Raw genomic sequence first — 19,535 nt, 5'->3', positions numbered from 1 at the left:
GAGCTGCTAATGAATATTTATTCGTCTGCCATTATCAAAATCAAAGTACCTTTCAACTTGAGCAAATGTTTAAAACATACACAGTCCATAACATGACCAGAGTTTGATTTCACATGAAAAAACATTTCCAAATATCCAAAATTGCAAAAATCTTCCTAAGAATGCAACAAATTCAGGGAACTTCCTGTACCAATTCATCTGTTGCTGTTTCAGGAGGAGCTAACAGACAATTTTGGTCTATACAACAATGATTTATTATCAAAAAAATCTGCATAAAGTTCTCCTGACTTAATTTATTTTTCTTATTAGTTCTCTGTGGAGTAGTATAAAGTAAACTGATACTGTTTTCTTAACATAATCATTATTGCCCTTCTCCTAAACTTCCCCCCCAAAATAATATATTCAGCATCTCTAAAATGAATGGATATTTTTTTACTCATATCTTCTTAAATGTAGATGTATGGTTCAAAGTGAAGCCTTCAAAATATTTAAAGTAAGTGTTTCATGCAGAAAATGACTGTAATATTAATAATGTATGCCATGGAGACATAACAGAGGAAACAACGCACCACCAGGAAAAAGAAATACAGAAATTGACTACAACAATCTGTTACTTTTTTCTGTATGAGAAAATGTAAATGCAAGCAAACTGTAAACTGTTTCTCTGAAAAGACTGCAACCTGTAAGTTTTGGCCAGGAAATAGAATCACAAGATGTTTTATTGTTTTGTTTCTCAACAGAAGAGAGTACAATAACAGCTTCGTTATTTTAGATCTTGACATAGCAGTACATACGGTTGTCATATCAGCAGCCACCCAAGGCCTTCAATATTTACTGCTGCAATAATCAGCCAAATCACAGCTCTATTTCTTAAAAGCATCCCAAACTTTCACAAAAATCTAAAGAAAACTAGATGCTTGGAAGTTTTTCTGTGAGATATGATTGGCACAGTTAAAATAATAAAAGGGAGTCCTACAAGTCCGATGCATGAAGTTTTTCTCTTTCCAACAGATTTTCTAGGATTGCCATCACAATACCTGTGGAGCACAAATACCTTACTTTCTGGCATTTTCTGTAGCTGTCTTCCTAACAGACTGCACAAAACGCTCCACCAGCATCTTCCTTTGCAGCATTAGGGTGCAGAAACCCTTCAAACTAGAGATTTCTGGGCTAAGATTTCTGATGTACATGTCCCAGTAGGAAATACCTGACCGAGGTTTGCTACTTCAAAGAGACACGCGAGTGAATCTGAAGGCTCTGACAGAGGTGCTCCGGTCAACAGAGCCAAGCTGTTCCCTAGCCTTGCCCCCTCCAGCTGTCCGTCCTGACCTTCTCCCAGGGTGGAACCTCACAGTGTCAGCTGAGGCAGGGGGAACAAAGCATAATCACATCTTTTCTCCTGCTGCTTTTGTTACAAAGACAGTGACCGCCAGCACAGCACAAAGCATTTATGAATTTAGGAAAAGTGGTTACAGTTCTGAACCCCAACAGATGCTTGCTTTCATGCAAGTGGAGTCAGAGCCTTGGGCTTCAGACGAGTGGAAAAACAGATTATACCAAGGATAAAGGTAGCATTTAACAACTGGATGATAAACCAGAAAAAAGGGACCGCCAAAGTATCTACAAGGAGGAGCTTTTTTTTCCTATCAGAAGACAGAGGCATGACTGCACCAATGCAAATACCACCTACAGATGGACACTAGTCAGGTTAATTCACATGGGAAAATATCAAACTGCCTCTGTGAGCAACCATCTGCAGAACCTGAGCCTAATCTTTAGGAATACGAATTGGACATGCCCAAAATATATATTTTAACCTCAGTGGTAGTATTACTCTGACTTCATTTTTAGCTGTGCATTCCTATTGCTGCAGTTCTTGCTATGTTCACACCTACATTTTATTCCAGTATAGCTAAAATAAAGCTCAGGTACTTTTGTCTTGGACAGCTGTCTATGGACACAATAGGACATGAAAGAGAGAAGATGGGGTCCGCCTGAAATGCAGCGGTACCAGCTGGCATCCACCATAAACTATAATACTTAGCTCTGAATGATATGGTTTGTTGCAAAGAAAACAATAAGATCTGTCAAATAACACTTCTTAAAATGTTAATGCAAGATACAGTGTTCTATAAAAGCTCTTCAAAACAGTTGTTTCAGAATTAATGTTCAACCTGCTTGCTGACTTCTCTCAAAATATACATAATAAAGGACAAAGGCTGCAAAAGCAGCCTAAAGGACTGAAGTACCTCAAATCCTTTTATTTTAATGGAAACTGAATGCCTACCTAAATCCTCAGAAATACCATAGAAAATCCCATGGTTCAAGGTATTCCATTTTTCAAAACTTTCTTCCCCTCAAGATTAAAATTTCTATTTCTATTTTTTCCAAGGTTCTTCCATTGCTCTAGAACTAACACTGATTTCCTTAGACATGCATGTATTCCAAATGCATTAATTTTCATGAAAACAGAAATTAATTTGACTGTAAACTAGAGGTTGAAGTTTGTATCTTTTTTTTTTTTTGACAGAACAAAACTGTCGAGGTAAGGATTATCAATGCCAGTTCACCACCAGAGATGAAGTTGACAGGCTTTGGCATAATTATAGTGACTGTCCCAGGGGAAACAACTTCCCTGACTGCTTTTGCAAAGGCGAGGTTGGCAACATGGCAAATATAGCCTGTACATGCTTACTTGTATGCTCGTGCACCGGTGTGCTGCGGGAACCAGATGGCACGAAATATTTTGGCTTCAATACTGTATCTTTGAGTTGACATAATCTCTACTGTTTTCACAAGTAATTTAAATAACTCCAGAGAGTTAAAAAAAGCGCTACTTTTTCATTTTCTACCTGTTTGTAGTGTCCAACGCTAATTATGTGAATTCTTGCACCCGTTGAAACTAATTTGGATCTATACCAGAATATATATCAATCTTGACACCACAGTTTAACAGTCAGAATGCTAATGTACCAAACCTTAACATATTTGTAGCTACAGTGAAAACACGGGGGAAAAAAATAAATAAATAAAAAGGAAGACTAACTAAATAACAGATTTTTTTTTCACTTAAAAGTTATGAAAAAGTTATGACATATGAGCACCTTATTGACATATGACAAACTTCGCTCAAGGTCTGCTCAAAACAGAAGAGTTCAGACCAGAATAGGACCAGAGGACATTTCCTGAGCTCCTATGCGAAATAGGAAGACCCCATTTTTGTGGTTCACCTTGTTCAGCATTAAACGGGAGAGGAAGTGTGATTTCAGGAGGAAATACATACACAAGAGAGGAACTATTATCTTCAAGCTGAATAACGAAATTGTCACACAATGAGCCAAACCTACTGGATGAAGGACAGCAGAAATAAGTAGACCAGGACCCCATAGGAACTGCCTATCAACTCCCCACGTCGCTTCATCTGAGTAGAACCTGGGAATTGGGAAGGACAGGGCACTAACTCATTTTGAAGAACTAGACCATCATCAGTAATCCTAGTATTTCAAAGTACTGATTGCCCAGAATCATGACTGAAAAGTGTCAGGTGAAAATTCCTTCTTTTTCTTGACGTATTCTTGACCTAGTTGTGTTCAAAAGTTTCCAGGTAAGGAAATGTACATTCTAATATACAGATCATGGCCCAGAGTGATTTGATTAGCTGGCAATAACATTTCGTAGCACCTCTTAAGACTGACTGACAATAATATATGCATATATACAGAAATTACAGATGGTTTCTGATTACTCTTCTGATTACACCAAAATGGTATTTCATGAATTCAGAAGTTGTCTCTCTCTATATATATTCCAACATGCATTTTCACAAATTATATACCTATTTGGATAGCTCCTATCAACATTCAAGCTGAATCTTTTATTCCTAATAAAATTACCACAAAGGCTCTTTGGTACACTTACTCGTGCAAAACTGGACGTGCAACCGTGTCCCCTTGGGTATGAGCTTTGTAAAAGAGGGTGTACAGGTAGGGCAGCAAAGTGTAGCGAATGTTCAAGTAATGTTTGGAGGTTTTCACCAAAAGTGAATCGGCTCCAAACACAGCTGGATCCTGAGGCTGAAAATAAATATTAGATTATTTTCAGTTTGTGGGAAATACCCTGCCAATCACGGAAAGCAGCTGCTGTTTGCGAGGAGCTGAAATTCAGTGGTGTGCATCTGCACAGTATCTGCCTTTTGGGTTGTGAGACTTGAGGTCCTGCTCCAGTCTCCCTTAGCACTGCCGGTCCCTCCTTGTCCAACTGCGAGGAGGGCACATCAGGGACAGCCCAGGTTTCAGCAAACAATATAAAGGTAAATGGTGCGAAGAATTTGCTGGGCTGCCGTTCCCTCTTGGTAATGTTTATTTCTCATCACTCTGGTGACATCCTGGGTACAGCAAACAAAACAAAAAGCCGGGTACAGTACAAGAACTGGACATTATTGGAAGTGGCTCCAAAATCATCTGGTACAGTTTTTTTACACATTCAGGAAAAATGCATACACCCATGCCCTCTACACCTCGAGGTATTAACACCATCATTCATTAACCAGGAGACTCATGTATCTTGCAGCTCATCTGAGGTTCTTTAATATCATTGTCACCGCAAGGCTCAGTGCCATAATGTTTTGCATTGATCTGTGCCATTAATATAAGTTGTTTTTCGCCTCATTGTTAAGATTTGTTTACGCTCTCCACATGACAAATCTCCCAGCACAAGCAGATGATCCCGTGGCCAGTTTATTTCCATTCTAAGACGTGCTGTGCTCTCTTACAATCTACTCTCCTTGAAACACCTTCGCAGAATCCTGAGCCCAAACTATGTTACTGGTGTAGCAAATCATTTTATCATTGAATTCCTTGACTCAAGCCCTTGTCATTAATGTAATCAGTCATGGAGGAAGATATCTTGGTGAGTCCATCTGGGCCAGCAAACTGCAACAGCCAATACTGTCCTCCTTGAAGTCTGCTGGGGGAATGAAGCCCCCTTGTCCAGCCTTCAGGTAGCTTTTCTTGGTACTTAAGTGACCCCTTGCCGCATGTGAGGGCCTGAACGGAGTTGTGATCTGGGGAGAACTGGGCACTTCTGTGTCCCACAGGATCAGCAGTACACGGTGCCTCTTGAAAGAGAAAACTGCAGGTAAGACATGGAGAGAGAATGGAAAGGCAGGAGCAGGAGAACCAGGAAAACCCAGCCAAGGTAAGAACTCATCAAGAAAAACACCAAACTGTCTTAGAGATGACAACGTAGGTTAAGTGAAAAAGATTCTGAAAATGCACATGATGAAAACTGAAATAAAATGGTTATAATATCACCTTTTATAATGATGAAATTTACTGCTCTAAGAAGTCTGCCTTTTTGTATATAAAAAGTAAACCTCGGGTGATAAGTGTTAGTTGAATTTTCATTTTTTTTTCAATATTATCTGTGTTGCTTGGATAATTTTCTTCCTTCAGTTTGAAAAGCCTTGTATAACAGCAAGTAGTAAGGAAAAGCTTTGAACCATTTTAGTTTGCTTCCCTAAAGGAAAAATAGCCAACCAAGCAGGCAAAGTATTTCTGCTTATAACAGCATAAAGAACAGGTAATTTCTGTTTCTGTAGCATCTTCCCTTCAAAGTCTAAGATAAAACCATTTTATGTTTTCAGACAAAAATGAAAATCTAGAAAACACTGTCTGAGCATCCAGCTACTCAAACTTCCTTGCTAGGCAGCCAAGAGGAATGCAAAGGCACCCTGGAAAAATGCTGCTGTGGGCATGGAAAGAACAGGGACTCTGCTCAGTCCAGTCATTGTTTGTAGGATTGCCGCCCTGGGTCAATGTTTATCATAACTTGCCCTTTTGGCAGCAGTGCTTGCAGCGATAACCTGCTAGCTGAAACCCTGCCTGCCCCACGTGGCACCCAATGTGCTGCTACATGTTCTGGGCTGATAGGGAAGGCATCTGCTTCATGTGGAGCCCTGCTCTGTGCTGCAGCCTCTTCGCATGCACTGGTGCCGACACTTCTTCACACTGCTCTCTGTTAACAGTCTTGGGGTGGGAGTTAGATGATCTTTAAGGTCCCTTCCAACCCAAGCCATTCCATGATTCTAGCTCTGTACTTCAGACCATTTTTACAAAATGGATGCTTTTTAAGGAGAAATGCATCAAAACAGCATCAATGTATGTAATTAAGCTTCTCTAAGGTGGCCCATGGGTACCAGCACACTGCCTTTTCTAAATGATACTTCTGTGCTGGCACAAAAGGACACAAAAAAATTAAAGTCTCCAAATGTAAACTCATTAATAGCACTTACATGAAAGAGGGGACACAACAGAATGTCAACCAGTATACTTGTGTGTGGAATTACCATAGATTCTGGTCTTCATGGTTAAAGACATCTAAAAAAAATAATGTAAGGTACTTTGCTGTGCATGATGTGGATGTTGTAACCACACCTCATCTTTTCAGAATTTAAAATCAGTGTCTCTACAGAATGCAAAACTAGCCATGAAACACATTAACAACTACAGGTTTCGTTTAGTTTTTATTATCGTTATTATTTATTTTATTTACTCTAATCTCTTGGAGCTAGATAACTTTTATGATGGGTGCTTACGTGACTCCTATAACAAGGAGCCAAGGTTGCTACTCTGCCTCCAGAAGAAAGGAGTGCCTGCAACATCCTTGGACGAACAGGAAAGCTATGGGTGATTCTTGAGCCAATATGGTTTGACAATCATTTTCAGTGACCAGCAAGTAAAAAGTACCCTAAGCAAGCCACCTTAAATTACCAAACTTAGTAACAGCTCTGTGAGGACTAGGTAAATTGTTAACTTTCCAGTTAATATTGTTTCTTTATCAATTCTGCCTTAATAATGAGGTTCATTCCTATTAATTTCACAGATTTAGCAATGCACTGATCACATTTTCAGTAGCTTTGCTCTGAGGAAGGAATAGATTGACTACTGGTGTAACCTCGTTGTGGGGACACTTTCTGCCATCAGATAAGTTACTCTTGAACATTTGAACCAAGATCGATTTAGAAAGTGTAATACATTACAGCATCCTTTGTCTGAGCTGTAGTATTACTCAAAAAAACTTGTTTTTATGCTACATACCACACCGCTCCCAATGAAATATTACAATAATATCTGAAGAGACATATTTCTGTAAAATGGTCCTAGAATATTGCCTAAATTCCTTCAGGGTTATATTTCAGGAAACATGACCATATATTCATTTCTTTCCTTTGAACTGCTACCTGTTTTAAGCAGACCTATCAAAGTGTTCTGGCAGCCCTTAAGTTACAAAGATTCAAAAAGAAAAATAAACCAAAAAAAACACCATTATAATTAAACAGGATTAAAGCACCATGTAAATTACCCTATTTATAACTTTCTCAAAACCAAACACTGCCCAAATTTTCATCCATTCAAAGTATATTGAAAATGATATTAAGCCAGTGGGAACTAATCCCTGAAACAAGCCTCAGCTATCAGTCCTCAGATATCCCTTCTCACAACTTCAGTGGAAAAAAAAGGGGGGGAGGGAGGGAATTTAAGATATGCATTTATAGGAATGAAGAATTTCAGATTGCTTCAGCACAGCACTTCCTCTGAAAGGATGGTGGCTGGAAAAAGACAACTCTCCTATACCGTTTGAACCTTTGATTGAGCAGCAGGTTTTGCACAAGAGGTGAAAAAGCAACTGAGTTTTGAAATAAAAGTTATCATTGGTATATATGCACAAGGACATTGGCCATTTCAAGTATGCTTCACTGTACATTTTCTGTATTTGTCTGCTATTTCTGTGCTGTCAGCTCTGCTACTTTTGTTTTCATGGGTAGGATCCACACCATCACTCCCTTTGCAACGTGATTTCATTAAAAGGAGGATGAAAGGCACGCCAACACTTTCGGCTAAGTAGTGTTGACTGTGAGGGCCATATCCTGCTTTGGGCCTCAGTGGGACTAGTCATCCGAAAGAGAGATCCTGTCATTTCTCAGTACAAATATAGTCCAGTCCTTACTTGGAAAAATATTCTAACCCATAAAAATAAAGTCAGAATAAAATAGCAGTTGCACTCTTTTTGCACAAGAAAGTAGAAACAAACAAGTAAACACTCCACATCCTCCACTCCAAGTCACACTTTCAAGTGACTGGACAGAGAGAAGAAAAAAAGTTTTTACTTCTGTTATAGCAAATCATATGATGTTTTCCTCTGTTCTTGTGATTTTTCTTTTTTAAATTCTATTTGGTATAGAAAGTACAACCACTGGTGCTTCTTGTACCTGTTATTAACACAAAAATATACATCAGCATTTAATGTTTTCACCCCAGGAAGCTAAACACTTGACCATTATTCTTTTTTACTTGTTATCACTCTTGAAACAATCCTCTTGCAACAACAATAACTACAACAACGAAATCAATTTGAAAGCATTTTATTGAAGTATAGCAGCAAAAGCCTTCAATGCTTCCTGTCTGTCCTGACTGAAGCGAGCTTCTTGAGGAAAACATAACGGATGATTAGCATGGGTCAAACAAACATCACGATCTGTAAGTTACTGTGCTGTAAACTTAAAATCCCCAGATTCAAACTGTCAGATTCAGGTATGAGTGAAAGGCAGATTGCATGAAGAAAATACAAGGATGTTATAGTGAAACAAGTAAGATTCAAGGAAAATCCTAATTACATAGAAGAAAACAGAGGACCAGGTGTACTATCACTGTAATTATAGGCTTGCTATATATGGTAGGGTTTTGGCTCCGTGACTGCAAATACAGGAGAGCTTCAAAGGAGAAAAGTCTATCACATAGTCCAACAGAAACAAACAATTGTACAACCTTCCCATTCACTAGACAGAACTTGAATTCTGATTTGGATTACAAATATATATATATACATATATATAAAGATTATTAAAGTAAGCTACATCTTCCTTAGCCTTTCAAACCAGTTCAAACACTGGGTTGGGGGAATGTTTCCATTGACGGCAAAGATCATGAGGGATTTACCCAACCTGGTGTGACTGTGATCAGGTGTGCAGCATGCATTGCAGAGGTTTAAATACATCCACATTTTGCTATCAGTGGCAATGGAGAGGAAGAGTTAGAGATTCTTTCCAACCCTCTAGGAAGAGAGGTGGCCAGCTATGAAAAAAGGTGAATAGGATAAGGAATAAAAACAGACTAATGTTACACAGATTGTGAAAGAGAGCTTAAAGAAAAAAATATTTATATTGTATGTATCCTCACCTCTAAATCTTGTTGTTTAAACAAGAAAGCAGAGAAAGGACAAAATAGTACCTATATTAAAAATGTATCTGACCTAGTTAATTGCTTGGTTGACATTTGAAAAAAATATGGGGAGGAAAATCTTCTGAATTTAAATTGGAAATCTAATATATTAAAGTTTTTTAGAAACAAATTAAAAATTATACCTGACAGGTTTGTCAGAAATAGAAAATCACATAAGTACACGTTGCCAGTTCATTCTGAAAATGTTGCTGCTTTATCAATAAATGGGAGAATATTTTGTTTTCTTTTAATCGTGATTATCTAACAAACTGAGGAACTGAAGGAGATATAAAGCTATTTAATTTTCCATAAAATCAAAATAATAATCAGGGCCATGGAAGCCAAAAAAAATCCTCAGAGCATAAAAACTGTTATTTTTGATGTGCAAATGAAATGGAGCAGAAGACCTAGCACAGAACGCAGAAACCTGAGGTGCTCACTGCCTTCTCTGCCTGCTGGCACATCCTCCCATCTCACATATCCCTGAAGAAAGCTCTGCTTTTCAGGGAGACTTGTACCTTTAAAGTTCCCACCCAACCTAAATTTTTGCATAATTTTCATTACTTCACAGTAATTAATAATTGGTCAGAGATCATTTTGATAATATACATATGACGTCAACATAAATTTTTCCGAGTTTCAAAAGTATGCTTAGTGCCTGTATGTCATAAAAGAAAGAAGAGATAAGAGGGTATCATAAAAAAATTATGCCGGCAATAGCAAGACAAAGCCAGTTGTACCTAATTTCTCAGTGATCACACTGAGATCATGCAGTACCTTTCAAATGACTATGCCTTTGTCTTGAATGAAAAATTTATTTCCATTAGGAAATACTCTCAAAAGTTTTCTCCATTTACAGGCTGGGACTTACCAGCCACCGGAGGCTGTGGCTTCCATAAAATCACAAGTAGGATTCTCCCTAAGGCATTCTGGTGACTTGTGCTTGTATATCCACTCTTTCTGGGAAGATGAGGAGGTGAGTGGTGGCCGTCACCTGTGTCCCCCTAGCCCACGGTGTCATTTCTCGTGGACAGTGCTCGATACTGCATGGAGCTCCTTGATCTTCAGAGCTGCTGTCACTCCCCTCTGTGGCCAGGGGCTTACTGCTGCAGCTTAGTCTCTACAGAAACAGCCTGGTGTCAGAAATGTCCTGGTGTGATGCTAGACTGAATGAGACATGTCACTAACCTCTCCTCTATCACCATCCCTACCTCTTGCACTAAGAGGGTTTATCCTCCTTGTCTTCAGATTTGCTATTTGTTCCAGGTAAGGATGCAGACATTTCTCCTACCTTCAGCTCCTGCTGTTCATATCGGAGCTTTCAGGTGTCAGACAGCTTTCAGAAAGCTGCTTTTCCCCACCCAGGCAGCAGCCGCACTCAGCAGTATCACACCTGCTGGCACCGCTTCTGCTGCGCAGGTGAGTGACCTGCCCCTGAACTTGCGGCATTGATGGAGCTTTTCCTTAGCTGCTGCTTTCCAGTCCCTTTCTTCCTCCTACGGTAAAAGGGGCAAAAGACCAATTATCTTCCTAAGGGTGAGGCAAAATCAGCACATCAAACTTATAGGTGCCTCGTGCAGCTGAACTGCTCCATGTGCAGTCGGAGCCTGCCCCACAGGACCGTTCCCAACAGGCTGGGGCTGCTGGGGGAAAACTGCACAAGCACATCAATTCAAAGCAAATAACACTGGGGGGGTGGGGGAGAAAAAAAAAAGAACACGTTTGTCTTGAAACTACTTGAACTAAACTGATTTTTTCAAAGAAAAACCATTCCTGCTGTTTTGCAGTAGCCCAGCAGGCTGAGATTTGGCATTTGCATGTTGCAGACCCACAGTACTGGGACAAGATTTCTGAATCCTGCCTTGCGAAGGTTGGTTTCGAGAAGTCAGGGATGATTCTTCCCTTTGATGTTCCAACCTTTACCCCACATGATCACTACAAAAAGGCATCAGTTAGCACCTAATAATTATGAGAATGTAGGCACTTAATGTAAACACACTCCATTGCCTAAGGTTTGCGAGTCATTTCCACTGATTTAATAGGATGCTGCTTGGTCAACTAGTGCTACAAGTGATGAGCTAGTTCCATCCTGCAGGATACTTTCACTGTTCAGAAAAGAAAATGCAGTGTAGTTAACAACATTGCTGGAGATCTATTATGTTAATTACCATAATCTTTAATATCTATTAAAGACGTTTGCCCCTGCCAGAATGAATTAACTAATTGATACAAAATGCACGGAGTTGCATCTAGCATTACTAAGAAAAAGGTTGTCATTACAAAAAGGATTAGACTTTTCAAGTAAACATATATGACATCTTCTGATTAAATAGAGAAAGGGTAAAAACATTGAAATTTTGGAAACAGGTGTCTTCAGACAATCTCTGCCTGATTCTTCTAAGTCAGAAGGACCACTACCATGTTTCTTTCCTACACAGCAGGACTGTTTTCAACAAAAGCTATGTAAAGCCAGGACGCCTTTCAGACAACAGCCCTCTGAGACAGTGGAGATTCCATTTCTGAAGATTTTCACTGCCTGTTTTACTGTTCCCTTTGCAGATTCAGATCTTCAGTCTGAAATTGTGGCCTGGAAACTAAAAATCTCTCAGACTTAGTGCTTTCTTGTGCCTATTTGGGATAGCCAAGAAGTTATCCCTGCAACTGAAAAAGCTCCATATGGACCCCTATCTCAATCCATTTGTACTTGCTCAAATTCTCCATTAATGGACTGTTTAAGTGAAACATTAGCATTCATGCTTTAGAATCTCACATCTATTGAGTTTTGTTCTTGTGTATCTTAAAATTGAGAGAATTTTTAAGAAAATGATTATTTGTACTTAAATACAGATTTTATTATATATATTTTAATCAAGATATTTCCTATAAATGGATTGAAATCCACGTGACTGGATCTCTGTCACATCTCAGTTTTGTTTTAAAACTGCTTTTTAAAAACTGCTTTCTATCATGTTCTATGCATTCCTTTCTTACGTAAGCACTGGAGATTTTGGGGTATCATTTGCTTAAGACAGGAAAGGGAAAAAATCCTTTGCACATAAATAACACTCAATTTCAATCTGAAGATTGAAGAAAAAGAGCCTCTGGTATTCCTATAACTCCGTGTAGAGCTGTGCTCTTTTGATTCATGGGCTACAGTGTTGAATTCATACATTTTCATTGGGGAAAAACGTAGTTGGAAATTTTCACGTTCTTGACCTTTAGCTCATAATAAAGTAAGACTTTACATCATATACTCTGGAAAATACATGAAGTACCCAGAAAAAAATAAAAACAATAATAATAATAAAAAAGAATGATCAGGAACTATGGAGGGTGACCTTCACTGAAAACCTGAGATCTGCAATTAGTTCCACCAGTGATAAAATTTGTAAAACACAAAGTTGAGAAACAGTTCATGTTTTTCTGTACACAAATACTATCTTAAGAGAAAGAGCATCAAGAGAAGGTTAAGTACACAGTTTCCTCAGAATAATCACCAACTGGGGGAGTAGGTTTCCTTCCAACTCATACATATTTCTTGTTAAACACAGTTGAATATATTTTGATTTCCAAGGAAAAATGTTAAACAGCAATACAAGGATGTAAATGTAGTGAGCTTTCAATGTAACAAATGTTTGTTTATAAACCAAGACTGTACACTTGTTTCTCCTGACAGCTCAATGTCAGACATATCTTCTGAAAGTTAACACCACAACAAGCTGAAATATTTTGGTGGTGTTTTGGGGAAGTCACTCTGCTACACTGCTGTAAAATAAAACCAAATAACTGATATTGATGTTATATTGATTATATTAAAATTACATTGTAAAATGTGTGATCCAGTGTAGAGAAGTGTGTAAGGAGATACAGTATGCCTGTCTTAAAAGGAATTAGATTTACTTTCCTGTTAGGATATTTAGCAAACAATGAAACTTCTGTAAGTACATCTCTCTAATAAAAGTAGAGTTCCTACAGTCTGGTCCTAAAGAACAGCAGCACAAAATTTCATCAGTACTCTGCAGTATTTTTAGTTGGACAACATAGCCAGTAAGGGACTTCATGAAACAGTGACAACCTTGGAAAGGGAAAATGAGCAGAATTTGGCTCTCTGAGTTCAGTATGAGCCAAATTAGATTTTTAACCAAGTTTGATTGTTCTGGAAAAGATTTGTAAGTCCAAGTTTAGAGTTCTTGAGGACATCTACAAAATTATATATATATATATGTATGTATAAAATCATATGTGTAGTTGACATAAGAATGAGTGAATTTTAAGAAGTGAATAACTTTATTTGATTGAAAACTGCTTTAATGCTGCCAAAAATGATCTGCTTTTGTGCGGCTTCTTTTTCTGAAATATCATGCGATCTTCGTGAATTCATTCAGTTTATTTTCAAGAGTCTATCAATTAACAAGAGTTATCTATTGCTAGCAGTGGAAACTCTTGTGTAGCAAGATACTACTGACTCATAATCTTGACCTCAAGGTAACTACCATGATTTAGCCATTTTCTAATCCTGTGCTCATTTTATGATTCGAAAATCAATAATAAAACTGTAAATATAAGCATGACTCATTTTATAGGCATATTCTCCAAAAGATGCTTACACAGTATTTTTAAATGCTTGCTATTTTGTGCTTCTATTTCCTGGAGATATTTAGAGAAATAATTAAAACTGGAAGATGCAAAGCTGCTACTCTAGTTAATAATGCAAGAAATTGTGACATCCAACAATTTGAACACAGTTATTTAAAGCATCCAAATGCTCCCAAAGTAGTCTGTAAGGTTAATCTGAATATTATTTTCTTAAAAGCTTTAATATTTTTGATATTTCAGTTAATCAAGTTCTCTCAAATTATTATTATAAAGTCTTATAAAAAGTAACAAAAGCATAAACTTTCTATTTTGTATACTTCTATGCACTTCTCTTTGCTTTGCATGTAGTCACTGGAATACAAGATTCACGAGCAAAAGAGCATCAGTCTTTTAGTTGCTTGACTGTGTAGCTGCCCTCATTGGATATACAGATCACACACAAATCTACATCTACTGAGGTTTCCTGACCCTGCAGATGGGAGATTCTATTGAATAAAACTAGATATTATTACAAAAGGCAAAAACCAACAGAACCCTGACATTTAGGATTGCAAGCTTTTAAAACACAGCCAGCAACATCGAGCATTCTCTGCTTACATAACTTTTGTAAATATTTACTTTTTCATCAGTAACATGCAAGATCTGGCACAATATGGTAAAGTGGAAGGTGACTCCAGCAGAAAATCATTTCAGTTCATTTCTGAATGTAACAAACTGCTTTACTGGCTGTAAAGAAATGTATTTCATCAAAAGGATGTTTCTTGCATCTTGTTCCTACGAATTGCTCTGCAGTAGGCAGACCCTGCTGTGCTGGGGCTCTGTGTGTCCACAGGGAGGTGCCCACACAAAATCATGCAAGGAACATTGCCCTAGAAAAGCAATAATCTGAAGAATGTCTTTCTGCTTGTAACCCTACTGTTAAGTGGTTATTGTATCTGAAATAAACACAAAACCAGGCAACACATCACATCTTTTTTTCCTTTTGAAGGACTATTCTGCAATCCTCAGCTCAAATTTGCTTGCACAAGATATTAAAAATAGAACAGGATTAACCACAATACCTTCTAGCCTAATTTAATTCGGTGTGTACTAACACTGCTGCCTACATCCATGTTAACTGACGACTGTTTGGCTTCCAGACATGCATGCTGCATGCAGTTTGGTCAGTATTCCCTGCCTATATGCATTTGCCTTGACTTAGAGGGCTATAATCTGATCAGTCTGGCTAATGCAGATGTACACGAAATTTCTATGCTACTGCCACAAAGATGATTCATGGCAGCCCCACCAGGCTGCCATCAGATCTGTATGCGCACTGCTGCTGCTGCCTGCGCTCCTCATCCCTTGGCACTGCAGGAGCCCATGCTAGCTCCTCTCTTGGACACCTCAAGAACATACCATTGTTTCACAGATACATCCCATAGGATGGCTCCTAGGTGGCAAAACTAATGCTGAAGCTTTGGCCCAAATAAGATTTTCACCCAAGGTGGGAAGGAATGAGTTCCTCACTAATTTAATATTAGGCTGAGGAACAGGAGTTTTTCATCTCTGACTGTTGCACTTGAACACAGAGACATTATTTTAAACCACTAAAGACAGGCTGAGTGTTTCCAAAAAATATCTTCCCTTCTTAAATTTCTGCTCACTCTGGCTTGCAGCATGCTTTTGAATAGACACCTCCATCTTCTTCCTTGCTGTCTTTACTGGTGGACTGATATCTTATTGTTTTCCTTCTTGCAAAACATCTTTATTCCTACGTGCAGGCTAAAGTGATGAGCTATTGCCTACACGAAAGCCAGTTGCTGGGATAGTAAATAAATCTCCTGTGCCATACTGCTGCCTCTCAAATGAGAAACTAAAGACGACACATCTCTCATTACTTTGTGTTGTTTCTTCCATAATTTATGAATCTACATTGCATGTATTTTGAGCTGTAAATGTGATCTGCATCTATATTTGATATAAGGCATGCAAAGGACAGTTCCCAATAATGTTGTCGGTTGTTTATGAGCAGAGTTACAGTAAATAACATTTAATGTGAAATATGTAGTGTCTCAATAAACATGACACTGGGCTAAGATTACTCATACTGAGGTTGCTGAGACTACCAGCGGTGAGGCACACCGATAAGTCCCTGCATCAGGGACTGGGGACCAAGGCTTCCAGGTTCTTTGCAGACACCCAACTTCGTGCTACTGCTACAAAGACACACTCAAGGTAAAACACTATAATAAAATTGCTTTGATACTTCCATTAGAATAAATTATAAGAGCTCAGTCTAGATAAAATAATTTCTGGTCTCCACTCCATTAAAGCTATTCAGAAGAAGCATCAGGTAATCCAAGCCAATTAATCCAATGAAAACAGGGACGTTGGTGAATATGAACAAGATGTCTCCATCCACAGCAGTTCTTAACCAGATTCAGAGGCTAGCATTATGAAAAAGTGTGAGTATGATGGCAGCCTCAGCCTTCTCTTTAGCTGCCTTTTCAAACCCAAGCTGGAGCAAGAGCCTGATCTTTTCTTTTTGGGTGCCCTCCTGTACTAAGGTACGTGGGATACCAACCACTGCAGAAGGAAATATCCTCTCTCCATAAGGTGTCTGACATAGCAAAGAGCCTCACAGTGTTTCTGAACTGTAGAAACCACAGGAATCAATTTTCACTCTTAAACCAGAACTAAAAACCTTTTTAACTTCTGAAAAACACTGTAGTTAAAATCTGCTTTAAATTCATTCACATGAATCTATAGAAACTCGAGGTCTGATCCTGCAGTTTCTGAGATTTTCTGAAGTCCATTGGGAATCTCCTCTCTACAGATAGAGCTGTGCCAGTGCCCAGCATTGGCATTATTTATTTCCTATGCCACGCAAGATGTGTTTAAAAGGTCAGCAGAAAGTGAAAATACCAGTGTGTGACTTCCCCATGGCTGCTTACAGTGTTTATCAGTACTTGATAAAAATATTGCCCACATCTTCCCTGGTGCTAACCTTTCAGCAAGTGCACAGCAAGTCTAAGGTTTGTGTATTTGGGGATTTCATTGCAAACATTTAGCTAAGTCTATAATGTATTATAAATAGTTCTCAACACAGGCAGCAGCATTGTATATTTCCCCTATGCCTTCATGGTACAGAGATAAGAGTTCTACAGGGAGGTAAACTACAAAGAAAATATTAAAAGATTTATCTAAATCCATACAGGAAATCAGTATCAAGGGCTGAGAAGAAGGCAGGAGGACCCGGTTGCCATCTCCTCACTTACATGACTAGCTCAATAAAAAGCACTCTTCTATTTTTATTTATTTTTATTTACATAATTATGTGATTTTTTTAAAAAAAATTTCAGCGAGTTTTGATGTTGTCAACACTTGCTATTGCAGTTACTGTATCCACTGGGAAATTAATATCTTCTACAAGCAACATCTCTCCTTAACTTAACCCAACCCACCCTCATCATCTATATTTCAGCTGTAACGTTTGGTCAACTTAGATATGACTTTTGATCTTAGTTTTCAAAACTGACTTGAATGACTTGTGATGATAGGTCACACTCCACAAGATCTTTAGAAGATGGATAATCAGAAAAGTCTACCAAGTTGTCCATTAAAAGTCCTAGTCACCCTGCAAAATTTAAAATATTAACATTTTTGAAATTAAATATTTAAAAATCTTGGCTTCTGATCTTAGTTTTATATTGTCAGCCTGTTACCTTTGTCTTCTTTGCAATGCATGCAGAAATCATCTAGAGGTATCAAATCCCACCTATACACATTACTTTGAAAATATTTTTTATATTCTCTGCCACCCTCCAAAATGAGGCTACCAGCCAAGTTTGTTACTGAAGATATAATACATCTTTGCTGAGTTTATAAAAACCACAAAATTAATAGAAATAGAATAGTGTATTTTTTTCAGAACTCTTCTGTCTAGTAGCAGTTTCCCTTTCCTGACCTTCTTGAGCCTGTATTTAATCCACTTTGGCACTTTTCTCAAATTAAACTTTTTCTCAAAAAAATAACTTGTTTTTGATACAGGCTCAGAAAAGTAATTTATAGCCTCCTCTGAAAAGCTTGCTTGAGGATTTTGGACATACCAGCTCTCCCAAACACAATAAACTGCAATCTTTTTGCTCTGTTACGTGCACGTCCAGGCTACAGGGAACATTCTGGGGCAGAGAACAAATGGTACTTTTTTTTTTTTAATTACATGCAGGAGTAAATAGTCTTTAAGAGCCTGCATTGAGCTCCCACTTTCTTATTCAAAGAATGTTGTAGAAGTACTTGTTCTTTTCATGTTTTTTTTGTTTTTTTGTTTTAATGTGTTCTGGGATGTTTACTCAAAAGAGGAATAAAAACTTTGGTTCATATTTTTTCAAAGATATCTGATTTGGGCCACTTCACTTAAGAAGCGACGAGAAGCTTTTGTGATTTCAGAGTTACATTTTAAATGAGATGGGAATTCGATGACACCAGCCATCAGCATTCGCACAGGCCACCAACTGGATTTCGGCTCTCAGTTATTCACCAGCCACTCCAACAGAAGAGAAGCTAAGAGGCTTAAAATACTACTGGCTTTTCCTTGAAAAAGCTAGATGCCCTCTCCTGACATATATACAACACTTACTTGGTTACCTTTAAATTCCGAATTACAGCATTTTCATTTTTTGCAATCAATTTACTGTGCTCATTTAGTTGGCTCTGAATGACTCGGGGAGCATTTCTATTCTTTGGACCTGCTTCAGCTACTGTCTGCAATGACTCTATTTTGCCAATAAATCCTCTTCTAGAATTCAACAAATCCTCTCATTCAAACTGGGCTGCATCTTCACTACTTACCTTGTGCCTGTCCCTTCAGTCTCTGCTGTATACTGTTTAACCACCATCCTGTGTCCAGCTTTTTTCCAATGTCAGTCTTTTCTCTATTGATTTATGCTTCTGGCATTTTCATTCACTAGATCTAAGAATTTCTTTGTGATGTTTACCTTGTCAAAAACTATGGCTATAAAGATTTAAATTTCTAAATTATTGTTGTGGCTGATTTATCAGGGGCCCGATTCTCTGAAGTCCATAAAATTGTGGGAATATTTCCAGTAGCTCCTTCACATGTCAGATCAGGCCTGCAAGTATTTATTTTTACTTATTTGATGGGAATTTCACCTTCCAAATGCAGATGGCATCTTAAACTCAGGAGGTTCATTTCAACATAATGAGGGAATTTACACCTCTACCACATACATTCTGTGTGCCCCAGTGAGCACCTAAAATTATAGAATATCCTGAGCTGGAAGGGACCCACAAGAGTCATCGAGTCCACCTCCTACACTTGAATCCTACTCTACTGCAGTGAACAGTAGCTGACCGCAAAAAGGTTGGGATATTGCTGAAATGAATAAAGTCAAGGTATTCAGAGAAGACTAAACAAAAGCAACTATACTCCATCAGAAGCAAAAATGCAAGCAACTTTACATCTGAAGGCTTTCAGGATCACAGCTTCCCCTTTGGGCTCTCCCTACCCAGCTTACCACAGCACTAGGAAATTTGGAAAACACTTTGCAGAGGATCATAATTTCCAGTTTTCATTGTTCCCTGATTTAGCTGTGAAAAGAAACAGGCGAATGTAAAGTCCACCCACTCCAAGCATGTTAATTATAGGTGCTAAAGATC

At 38.3% G+C, this 19,535-nt stretch overlaps 1 protein-coding gene across 1 annotated transcript in view; it reads right to left on the bottom strand.

Annotated features, from left to right (window-relative positions):
* SLITRK3 (SLIT and NTRK like family member 3) overlaps nucleotides 1-19,535 on the bottom strand; it is a 53,252-nt gene that overhangs the window by 15,760 nt on the left and 17,957 nt on the right. The gene's annotated exons all lie outside the window — the stretch shown is intronic.

This window comes from Anser cygnoides, chromosome 9, assembly GCF_040182565.1.
Source record: "Anser cygnoides isolate HZ-2024a breed goose chromosome 9, Taihu_goose_T2T_genome, whole genome shotgun sequence".
Taxonomy (NCBI): Eukaryota; Metazoa; Chordata; class Aves; order Anseriformes; family Anatidae; genus Anser; species Anser cygnoides.
This window is presented reverse-complemented; position numbering and strand designations above follow the sequence as displayed.